Below are 12,890 nucleotides of genomic sequence, written 5' to 3'. Positions count from 1 at the left end.
GTTGGGTTGGTTCGGTCCGGTTTTTCTCTGAAATTTGTGCCGGGTTGGGGTGGGTCAGATTTGGGGAGATCAGATCTGTTTCAGTTCGGATTCGGTTTATATCTATGTTTCGGGTCAGTTTGGCCTAGTCACCCGACCCGATGCACAACGTTACTGTGAAGGTTTGGGTTTATTTACATGAAATTACAAATGCATTACATCCTCCCCGTGGCACAGCCCCAGCTTGTTACCATAGAGACCGTTTATTTGAATTGTGGGATTCCCGACTGTACTTCCCTCGGGCAACCTGAGGGTATCTCCGGCCCACGAGACATACGCCCTGCCTCGATCCCCCCACTGAAGCTCGAAGATGTAATTCTGTAAAAAAAACAGCAAAAGTAGAATTAGTTCATGAATAACATAATAGCTCGAGTGTTGTTGTACTTGTAACTTGTAGATCAAACTCCCGAACGGTCCATCAGGGACTAAAGTGAAGTTGGCGAGAGTGGATTGATGCATAGCGGGGAGGTGAAAGCTTTTTTGGTCTTGGAAGGAGCTTTTGAGATGGCAAAGGAAGTGTGTTGACAATTTGCTGTGGTTAGGGCATTCCAAAGTAAAATGTCTTCAGGAAAAAAAAGACTGGATAAGGCCAAAAAAAAAAAAAAATTGGTCTCTGGTCAGACACAAAGTTCCGGAATCGACGCGGCCACGCGGCTGTTTTTTTTTTCTTTTTCTTTTCTTTCTTTCTTCAAGCTTGGATTGTACAGACAAGGTGGGTACTATTTTGCTTTTTTTGTGTCCTCATGTACATTGGTGTCCTCCATAATTTGCCTTGGTGCTTTCGATCATTTGCCTTGGTGCAATTTTCCATTCCTTGGTGCTCTTTGGTAAAAAAAAATGAGGAGGTGCGGAAATAGAGCGCGCTGTTGGAGCTACCGCGGAACATTGAAAAAAAAAAAATTGAAAAATGCGCGCATTTTTAAATCGTCGCGCGTCTGACCAGAGACGACTTATTTTTTTTTTTGGCCTAAAGGGGTAGATGTACGTTACGATGGTGGACTTCAAACTGCTTGTCGTGGGTTCTCCTGGATCTGGTATTTTTCTGTCCGAGGTATAAGTTGGAGTCAATGTTCGGTGTCTTGGTAAAGAATCTTGTGGAGTGTTGGCTAGTCGGTGCATCGCGTCTGCCTGGTTCATCAATGAGATTCCAATTGAGGTCAATGAGCATCTTGGTCACACTGGTTATTATTAAGCTCTAAAGGCACCGCACATGAACCATGGCTGCTCTTCATTGGACTTTTTGAAGACGTCCCTCATACTACTCATACACAGTATTTGTACTCAAGTAATACTCGACATGCTCGAGTACCATTGTGAGAATAATCAAACTCGTACTCATATTTTAAAAATATGAAAACACTCAGACTCAAATGTCCAGAACTCAAACTCAGGGACATTACAGTTTGCATACATGTACTTGTGCTTTCTTATGGGAGCCACTTACGGGAGCCATAAGAAAGCACACGCATGGCACCCAAAAGAAAACTCATGTGTAAACAAATATACCACATCTGATACCTCTCAGGTAAATTGACAAAAAAATAAACAATTCAATTTTGCGATCTATGACAATTTACAGGAAAAATCAACTTGGGATTTTTTGGAATACATGCAAAGCCAATCAGTGACACCAGACAAAAAGGTTACTGATATGATAACCACAAAGTGTCTGAACTGTTCATAGAATTGGTCATGTGATAGATCACCTGTTTTCGCTGGAACTCTTGACCCCAGGTCACCGGCAGACTGATGAAGCAACTCTTCATGGGCATGAACTCCACGACGGCGATACGAAGTGCCATGATTGGTCCCTTTCAGAGGCGTACTACCAGTGTGCGGCGCGGACCGTGTTGGATGCGACTGTTCAAGTCATTTCTGGTACATTAAAAAAAGATACCAGTAGGGCTTCAATTTCAAAAGTAACATTCGCTGACATTTCTTTCTTTAGATCGTTATCATCTCTTTTGAAACTATGGTCACATTAAATTTAGAATGTTAACATACTTCTAAGGAATACTACGAAAACTCTATTTGTTTATAGCTCATGCGAATAAATGGCCTTGTCTGTATTTCAGGAATCAACTTTTGATCCAAACTGTCAACACGGTCAACAAAATGTCAAAATGAAACGTAATTGATAATTTGTGGAAAAGTGTACTGTTGTGAGTGACATTAAGTCCCAAAACCTGTGGCATCCAAAAATTGGGCACAAAATCGGCCGAGTAATCCCTGTTAAGCTGCTTATTTGGCACACTTAAACAAATCTCAGATTTTCCTGAGTGAATATCAAAAGAGCAATTGCACGGTTACTCACGTTACATTTTTGATGTACTTTTGAGTTTCCTTTGGCTGTAATTACCTTACTGAAAAGGTTTTAACAACTGTTATCCACATGGTGGATAGAGTAGACCTAGACCTACCTAAGCACCAAAGATGACATCCAGAAAAATGTGTTTTGCATGATAAACAAGGCGTACGAAATCGGTTACTCACGTTAAGAAAATGTAACGTGAGTAACCAATTTTGTTCATCTTCATGATCTTGTTTATAGCAATACGGAGGCCAGGTACACAAGAGGGGGCCTCGAACCCCACACTGTAATTTTTGGGACCCACCTTTTTGGGGATCAAAAACAATTTTGTTCTGGATCCGCCCTTATACTGGTATGGTAATGAGGGTGCTATTGGCCGGCCTAAGAACGGAAACAATGCGAGACCGGTTTGCGGCTAAATAGACAATTAAAAAACGTTATCCGTGTTGTCCGCTTTCTTGAAAATCACACAATCTTAAGAATGCGCATACACATTCTTATGATTGCGCAACTGGATCCTTGCGCAATCTTCGCAAAAAATAACCCTTCCAGATTGAGCGCACATTCTTAAGAATGCGCGGCAAGATAACAGTCTTGTCGATGCCGAGCACCGGCTGCGCTTGGCAAGTCTAGCTGCATCCTCATTCACTAATTCTTAACAATTGTACTGTTGCAATGCAAGCCTTGCATTGCAACAGTACAATTGTTAAGAATTAGGTCACTGCAACGCAAGGTCACTTACCTAGGAAAAGACCGGGAAAAAATAAGAGACAAGTGGGACGAATTCTGATTTTGGGGTAACAATTAAAAGGGGGGGGGGGCGAGAATGAGAATGAATACTGCAACATCCCATAGCGCTTATGCTATTTGCCACTTAAATTGCTATTGTTCAGTGTTCACACCCCCATAGTTACGCTGCAGAGCTTATCTACAGAGTACCGGTAGGCCTAGTCAAAAGAGCAATTTTGGCAGCTTCTGGACATCGTTTTTTTTGTGATATGCATATGATACATATAGGGACTTGTAACTTGTCTAGCCTAAACAAAGCACTTCCCAGACTTGTTCCCAGTCCTCCGTTATTACAAAACTTCCCATAGTGCCTAGTGCCGGGTGGGCAGAAAAAAAACGGTTGCAATAATAACAGGTTTAATTTGATTCAAATTATCGTAGTTATGAGTACAGGAGCATAGATCATTTTCTTTCCTCATATGAATTATTTCCCTTTAACCGCTATACATTTCATCAACATAATTATGCCGTGCAATTGTTTGTTAAAGGGAATATACAACATTTGCAAACATCGAAAATAAAACTACCAAGTTTTTGCGAAATACCTTAACAGGATGTTGGTAAATGACAGTCTAAAGCATCCTGTAAAATTATGGCACCTGGTATACTGTCATTTCAAGAAAAGTGGTATTTTTGTATCAATTTCCAACGCTGATCGGCCGATCAGCGTTGGAAACAACTGGCTTTTTTTCAAATACTGGCCCCAATTGACAATGCACTTGTTTGCAATCGATTACAAACCTATAAACGGGTACGAGCCAGCTAGACTGGTTCCCTGACCTTACAATTCCCCAATGTATGTAAACTGCTCTGTTTCTTCTTATATGGAGTCAGGGAACCAGACTACAGGAAAATGATCGTTTTTCTTGGTTTTTATAGCATTTTCGAACCCAAAACCTCCAAAAAGTTAGTGTAACTATATTTGCTTTATATTTCCAACCCCCCAATTCCATCCATTTCTGAAAATTACAGCAAAAGCAAATGATGTATATTCCCTTTAAGAATAAGATTGCGTAAATTCATAATTGCGCACGAGATATTCCCACGCAATCTTAAGAATGAGCGCTCATTCTTCAGATTGCGTGCTCATTCTTAAGAATGCGTGCTCATTCTTATCTTAAGAATGCACGCTCATTCTTAAGATTGTGTGATTTTCAAGAAAGCGCACAACATCCGTCATTTAACGTAAGGCTTACCTGTCCGGAAATTGGACAACTTATAACTTAGAAATAAAATTCTCTCTACGCTCAACTGTTTCTTGGGAGGGAAAAGCGAAGCCGATAAAGAAATTTAGGCCCGTCCTCATTTTTTGGAGATGTGTGAGTTTTGATTTGATGATCAATCGACGGTGCTAGTCTCGGATGATCAAGATTCAATCGATCGCGGCTTAGCGGTCGATGTTACTCAAACGCCACAGGTCATGCAGGTCATGCATCATACATGTCATATCACATGTATCAGCAGAAAGATCCGAAGGAAAATGGTTTTCGTACCACACGAGGGCGCCGTGCGAGGATGGTTTAGACTTGATCAAGTCATTCACTGGCTTAGCGTTGATAATTTAGCCTGGAAGTGTTTCGTTATAAAAAGTTTGTTGTGTGTTTTTCTTTATTATGTACGAAAGCCCGTTAGTGCCATCGAATGTATAAATTGCTCTTTGGCAAATATATGTTGGTGAATCTTGTTTTTCAGATGTATATGTTTGGGGAATCTTGTTTTTCGGATGAATATGTTTGGTGAATCTTTTTTTTCGGATGTATATGTTTAGCAAGTCTTGTTTTTTTGGATGTATATGTTTGGCGAATCTTGTTTTTTGCAAGTATATGTTTCCCGAGTCTTGTTTTTTGCAAGTATATATTTCCCGAGTCTTGTTTTTGCAAGTATATGTTTCCCGAGTCTTGTTTTTTGCAAGTATAAATTTGGCAAATCTTGTTTTTTGTAAGTATGTTTCGCGAGTCTTGTTTTTGTGAAGTCTATTTTTAGTAACAGTCTTGTTTTTTGCAAGTATATGTTTCCCGAGTCTTGTTTTTTGCAAGTATATGTTTCCCGAGTCTTGTTTTTGGCAAGTATATGTTTCCCGAGTCTTGTTTTTTGCAAGTATGTTTCGCGAGTCTTGTTTTTGTGAAGTCTATTTTTAGTAACAGTCTTGTTTTTTACAAGTATATGTTTCCCGAGTCTTGTTTTTTGGAAGTATATATTTCCCGAGTCTTGTTTTTTGCAAGTATATGTTTCCCGAGTCTTGTTTTTTGCAAGTATATATTTCCCGATTCTTGTTTTTTGCAATATTCTTGCTTATGTCTCATTTTCTACTCTATGGCAATTTACACACAGAAAGAAACTCGGGCAAAATATTCTTGCTTATGTCTCATTTTCTCCACGAGTATTGGGTCTATGGACTTCAAACTTGTTGGACGTTGTAGCCTGACTAACTAGCTCTCCATACATGTCAACAAAATCAGGAGTTTTTCATAACAAGATACCTTCAAGACGAGATATAGCATGTAAACAAACCACGGAGTGAAGCCCGCTGACAGCCTACTCTATGGCAATTTACACACAGAAATAAACTCGGGCAAAATATTCTTGCTTATGTCCATTTTCTCCACGAGTGTTGGGTCTATGGACTTCAAACTTGTTGGACGTTGTAGCCTGACTAATTAGCTCTCCATACATGTCAAAAAAATCAGGATTTTTAATAACAAGATACCTTCAAGACGAGATATAGCATGTAAACAAACCACGGAGTGAAGCCCGCTGACAGCCTACTCTATGGCAATTTACACACAGAAATAAACTCGGGCAAAATATTCTTGCTTATGTCTCATTTTCTCCACGAGTATTGGGTCTATGGACTTCAAACTTGTTGGACGTTGTAGCCTGACTAACTAGCTCTCCATACATGTCAAAAAAATCAGGAATTTTTCATAACAAGATACCTCCAAGACGAGATATAGTATGTAAACAAACCACGGAGTGAAGCCCGCTGACAGCCTACTCTATGGCAATTTCCACACAGAAATAAACTCGGGCAAAATATTCTTGCTTATGTCTCATTTTCTCCACGAGATTGGGTCTATGGACTTCAAACTTGTTGGACGTTGTAGCCTGACTAACTAGCTCTCCATACATGTCAAAAAAATCAGGAATTTTTCATAACAAGATACCTCCAAGACGAGATATAGTATGTAAACAAACCACGGAGTGAAGCCCGCTGACAGCCTACTCTATGGCAATTTACACACAGAAATAAACTCGGGCAAAATATTCTTGCTTATGTCTCATTTTCTCCACGAGATTTGGGTCTATGGACTTCAAACTTGTTGGACGTTGTAGCCTGACTAACTAGCTCTCCATACATGTCAAAAAAATCAGGAATTTTTTAATAACAAGATACCTTCAAGACGAGATATAGCATGTAAACAAACCACGGAGTGAAGCCCGCTGACAGCCTACTCTATGGCAATTTCAACACAGAAATAAACTCGGGCAAAATATTCTTGCTTATGTCTCATTTTCTCCACGAGTATTGGGTCTATGGACTTCAAACTTGTTGGACGTTGTAGCCTGACTAACTAGCTCTCCAAACATGTCAAAAAAATCAGGAATTTTTCATAACAAGATACCTTCAAGACGAGATATAGCATGTAAACAAACCACGGAGTGAAGCCCGCTGACAGCCTACTCTATGGCAATTTACACACAGAAATAAACTCGGGCAAAATATTCTTGCTTATGTCTCATTTTCTCCACGAGATTTGGGTCTATGGACTTCAAACTTGTTGGACGTTGTAGCCTGACTAACTAGCTCTCCATACATGTCAAAAAAATCAGGAATTTTTCATAACAAGATACCTTCAAGACGAGATATAGTATGTAAACAAACCACGGAGTGAAGCCCGCTGACAGCCTACTCTATGGCAATTTACACACAGAAATAAACTCGGGCAAAATATTCTTGCTTATGTCTCATTTTCTCCACGAGATTTGGGTCTATGGACTTCAAACTTGTTGGACGTTGTAGCCTGACTAACTAGCTCTCCATACATGTCAAAAAAATCAGGAATTTTTACATAACAAGATACCTTCAAGACGAGATATAGCATGTAAACAAACCACGGAGTGAAGCCCGCTGACAGCCTACTCTATGGCAATTTCCACACAGAAATAAACTCGGGCAAAATATTCTTGCTTATGTCTCATTTTCTCCACGAGATTTGGGTCTATGGACTTCAAACTTGTTGGACGTTGTAGCCTGACTAACTAGCTCTCCATACATGTCATAAAAATCAGGAATTTTTAATAACAAGATACCTTCAAGACGAGATATAGCATGTAAACAAACCACGGAGTGAAGCCCGCTGACAGCCTACTCTATGGCAATTTCCACACAGAAATAAACTCGGGCAAAATATTCTTGCTTATGTCTCATTTTCTCCACGAGTATTGGGTCTATGGACTTCAAACTTGTTGGACGTTGTAGCCTGACTAACTAGCTCTCCAAACATGTCAAAAAAATCAGGAATTTTTCATAACAAGATACCTTCAAGACGAGATATAGCATGTAAACAAACCACGGAGTGAAGCCCGCTGACAGCCTACTCTATGGCAATTTACACACAGAAATAAACTCGGGCAAAATATTCTTGCTTATGTCTCATTTTCTCCACGAGATTTGGGTCTATGGACTTCAAACTTGTTGGACGTTGTAGCCTGACTAACTAGCTCTCCATACATGTCAAAAAAATCAGGAATTTTTACATAACAAGATACCTTCAAGACGAGATATAGCATGTAAACAAACCACGGAGTGAAGCCCGCTGACAGCCTACTCTATGGCAATTTCCACACAGAAATAAACTCGGGCAAAATATTCTTGCTTATGTCTCATTTTCTCCACGAGTTTGGGTCTATGGACTTCAAACTTGTTGGACGTTGTAGCCTGACTAACTAGCTCTCCATACATGTCAAAAAAATCAGGAATTTTTACATAACAAGATACCTTCAAGACGAGATATAGCATGTAAACAAACCACGGAGTGAAGCCCGCTGACAGCCTACTCTATGGCAATTTCCACACAGAAATAAACTCGGGCAAAATATTCTTGCTTATGTCTCATTTTCTCCACGAGTTTGGGTCTATGGACTTCAAACTTGTTGGACGTTGTAGCCTGACTAACTAGCTCTCCATACATGTCAAAAAAATCAGGAATTTTTAATAACAAGATACCTTCAAGACGAGATATAGCATGTAAACAAACCACGGAGTGAAGCCCGCTGACAGCCTACTCTATGGCAATTTCCACACAGAAATAAACTCGGGCAAAATATTCTTGCTTATGTCTCATTTTCTCCACGAGTATTGGGTCTATGGACTTCAAACTTGTTGGACGTTGTAGCCTGACTAACTAGCTCTCCAAACATGTCAAAAAAATCAGGAATTTTTCATAACAAGATACCTTCAAGACGAGATATAGCATGTAACAAACCACGGAGTGAAGCCCGCTGACAGCCTACTCTATGGCAATTTACACACAGAAATAAACTCGGGCAAAATATTCTTGCTTATGTCTCATTTTCTCCACGAGATTGGGTCTATGGACTTCAAACTTGTTGGACGTTGTAGCCTGACTAACTAGCTCTCCATACATGTCAAAAAAATCAGGAATTTTTCATAACAAGATACCTCAAGACGAGATATAGCATGTAAACAAACCACGGAGTGAAGCCCGCTGACAGCCTACTCTATGGCAATTTACACACAGAAATAAACTCGGGCAAAATATTCTTGCTTATGTCTCATTTTCTCCACGAGATTTGGGTCTATGGACTTCAAACTTGTTGGACGTTGTAGCCTGACTAACTAGCTCTCCATACATGTCAAAAAAATCAGGAATTTTTCATAACAAGATACCTTCAAGACGAGATATAGCATGTAAACAAACCACGGAGTGAAGCCCGCTGACAGCCTACTCTATGGCAATTTACACACAGAAATAAACTCGGGCAAAATATTCTTGCTTATGTCTCATTTTCTCCACGAGATTTGGGTCTATGGACTTCAAACTTGTTGGACGTTGTAGCCTGACTAACTAGCTCTCCATACATGTCAAAAAAATCAGGAATTTTTCATAACAAGATACCTCAAGACGAGATATAGCATGTAAACAAACCACGGAGTGAAGCCCGCTGACAGCCTACTCTATGGCAATTTACACACAGAAATAAACTCGGGCAAAATATTCTTGCTTATGTCTCATTTTCTCCACGAGTATTGGGTCTATGGACTTCAAACTTGTTGGACGTTGTAGCCTGACTAACTAGCTCTCCAAACATGTCAAAAAAATCAGGAATTTTTCATAACAAGATACCTTCAAGACGAGATATAGCATGTAAACAAACCACGGAGTGAAGCCCGCTGACAGCCTACTCTATGGCAATTTCCACACAGAAATAAACTCGGGCAAAATATTCTTGCTTATGTCTCATTTTCTCCACGAGTATTGGGTCTATGGACTTCAAACTTGTTGGACGTTGTAGCCTGACTAACTAGCTCTCCATACATGTCAAAAAAATCAGGAATTTTTCATAACAAGATACCTTCAAGACGAGATATAGCATGTAAACAAACCACGGAGTGAAGCCCGCTGACAGCCTACTCTATGGCAATTTACACACAGAAATAAACTCGGGCAAAATATTCTTGCTTATGTCTCATTTTCTCCACGAGTATTGGGTCTATGGACTTCAAACTTGTTGGACGTTGTAGCCTGACTAACTAGCTCTCCATACATGTCAAAAAAATCAGGATTTTTAATAACAAGATACCTTCAAGACGAGATATAGCATGTAAACAAACCACGGAGTGAAGCCCGCTGACAGCCTACTCTATGGCAATTTACACACAGAAATAAACTCGGGCAAAATATTCTTGCTTATGTCTCATTTTCTCCACGAGTATTGGGTCTATGGACTTCAAACTTGTTGGACGTTGTAGCCTGACTAACTAGCTCTCCATACATGTCAAAAAATCAGGAATTTTTCATAACAAGATACCTCCAAGACGAGATATAGTATGTAAACAAACCACGGAGTGAAGCCCGCTGACAGCCTACTCTATGGCAATTTACACACAGAAATAAACTCGGGCAAAATATTCTTGCTTATGTCTCATTTTCTCCACGAGATTTGGGTCTATGGACTTCAAACTTGTTGGACGTTGTAGCCTGACTAACTAGCTCTCCATACATGTCAAAAAATCAGGAATTTTTAATAACAAGATACCTTCAAGACGAGATATAGCATGTAAACAAACCACGGAGTGAAGCCCGCTGACAGCCTACTCTATGGCAATTTCAACACAGAAATAAACTCGGGCAAAATATTCTTGCTTATGTCTCATTTTCTCCACGAGTATTGGGTCTATGGACTTCAAACTTGTTGGACGTTGTAGCCTGACTAACTAGCTCTCCAAACATGTCAAAAAAATCAGGAATTTTTCATAACAAGATACCTTCAAGACGAGATATAGCATGTAAACAAACCACGGAGTGAAGCCCGCTGACAGCCTACTCTATGGCAATTTACACACAGAAATAAACTCGGGCAAAATATTCTTGCTTATGTCTCATTTTCTCCACGAGATTTGGGTCTATGGACTTCAAACTTGTTGGACGTTGTAGCCTGACTAACTAGCTCTCCATACATGTCAAAAAAATCAGGAATTTTTCATAACAAGATACCTTCAAGACGAGATATAGTATGTAAACAAACCACGGAGTGAAGCCCGCTGACAGCCTACTCTATGGCAATTTACACACAGAAATAAACTCGGGCAAAATATTCTTGCTTATGTCTCATTTTCTCCACGAGTATTGGGTCTATGGACTTCAAACTTGTTGGACGTTGTAGCCTGACTAACTAGCTCTCCATACATGTCAAAAAAATCAGGAATTTTTCATAACAAGATACCTTCAAGACGAGATATAGCATGTAAACAAACCACGGAGTGAAGCCCGCTGACAGCCTACTCTATGGCAATTTACACACAGAAATAAACTCGGGCAAAATATTCTTGCTTATGTCTCATTTTCTCCACGAGATTTGGGTCTATGGACTTCAAACTTGTTGGACGTTGTAGCCTGACTAACTAGCTCTCCATACATGTCAAAAAATCAGGAATTTTTAATAACAAGATACCTTCAAGACGAGATATAGCATGTAAACAAACCACGGAGTGAAGCCCGCTGACAGCCTACTCTATGGCAATTTACACACAGAAATAAACTCGGGCAAAATATTCTTGCTTATGTCTCATTTTCTCCACGAGTATTGGGTCTATGGACTTCAAACTTGTTGGACGTTGTAGCCTGACTAACTAGCTCTCCAAACATGTCAAAAAAATCAGGAATTTTTCATAACAAGATACCTTCAAGACGAGATATAGCATGTAAACAAACCACGGAGTGAAGCCCGCTGACAGCCTACTCTATGGCAATTTACACACAGAAATAAACTCGGGCAAAATATTCTTGCTTATGTCTCATTTTCTCCACGAGATTTGGGTCTATGGACTTCAAACTTGTTGGACGTTGTAGCCTGACTAACTAGCTCTCCATACATGTCAAAAAAATCAGGAATTTTTACATAACAAGATACCTTCAAGACGAGATATAGCATGTAAACAAACCACGGAGTGAAGCCCGCTGACAGCCTACTCTATGGCAATTTCCACACAGAAATAAACTCGGGCAAAATATTCTTGCTTATGTCTCATTTTCTCCACGAGTATTGGGTCTATGGACTTCAAACTTGTTGGACGTTGTAGCCTGACTAACTAGCTCTCCATACATGTCAAAAAAATCAGGAATTTTTACATAACAAGATACCTTCAAGACGAGATATAGCATGTAAACAAACCACGGAGTGAAGCCCGCTGACAGCCTACTCTATGGCAATTTACACACAGAAATAAACTCGGGCAAAATATTCTTGCTTATGTCTCATTTTCTCCACGAGTATTTGGGTCTATGGACTTCAAACTTGTTGGACGTTGTAGCCTGACTAACTAGCTCTCCATACATGTCAAAAAAATCAGGAATTTTTAATAACAAGATACCTTCAAGACGAGATATAGCATGTAAACAAACCACGGAGTGAAGCCCGCTGACAGCCTACTCTATGGCAATTTACACACAGAAATAAACTCGGGCAAAATATTCTTGCTTATGTCTCATTTTCTCCACGAGTATTGGGTCTATGGACTTCAAACTTGTTGGACGTTGTAGCCTGACTAACTAGCTCTCCATACATGTCAAAAAAATCAGGAATTTTTCATAACAAGATACCTTCAAGACGAGATATAGCATGTAAACAAACCACGGAGTGAAGCCCGCTGACAGCCTACTCTATGGCAATTTACACACAGAAATAAACTCGGGCAAAATATTCTTGCTTATGTCTCATTTTCTCCACGAGTATTGGGTCTATGGACTTCAAACTTGTTGGACGTTGTAGCCTGACTAACTAGCTCTCCATACATGTCAAAAAAATCAGGAATTTTTCATAACAAGATACCTCAAGACGAGATATAGTATGTAAACAAACCACGGAGTGAAGCCCGCTGACAGCCTACTCTATGGCAATTTACACACAGAAATAAACTCGGGCAAAATATTCTTGCTTATGTCTCATTTTCTCCACGAGTATTGGGTCTATGGACTTCAAACTTGTTGGACGTTGTAGCCTGACTAAC

General features: G+C 39.8%; 1 long non-coding RNA gene across 1 annotated transcript; it reads right to left on the bottom strand.

Annotated features, from left to right (window-relative positions):
• Positions 1-244: 244 nt before the first annotated feature.
• On the bottom strand, positions 245-4,601 carry LOC119725133. The gene is made up of 3 exons (XR_005270686.1): positions 4,336-4,601; positions 1,746-1,914; positions 245-357 (listed from the first exon to the last, which is right to left on the bottom strand). It is a non-coding gene; the product is annotated as an uncharacterized LOC119725133 (long non-coding RNA).
• Positions 4,602-12,890: the final 8,289 nt, after the last annotated feature.

The sequence above is a fragment of the Patiria miniata genome, unplaced genomic scaffold (assembly GCF_015706575.1).
Source record: "Patiria miniata isolate m_02_andy unplaced genomic scaffold, ASM1570657v1 HiC_scaffold_18, whole genome shotgun sequence".
Taxonomy (NCBI): Eukaryota; Metazoa; Echinodermata; class Asteroidea; order Valvatida; family Asterinidae; genus Patiria; species Patiria miniata.
Note: the sequence above shows the minus strand (reverse complement) of the source record. Positions and strands in the feature narration are given on the sequence as shown.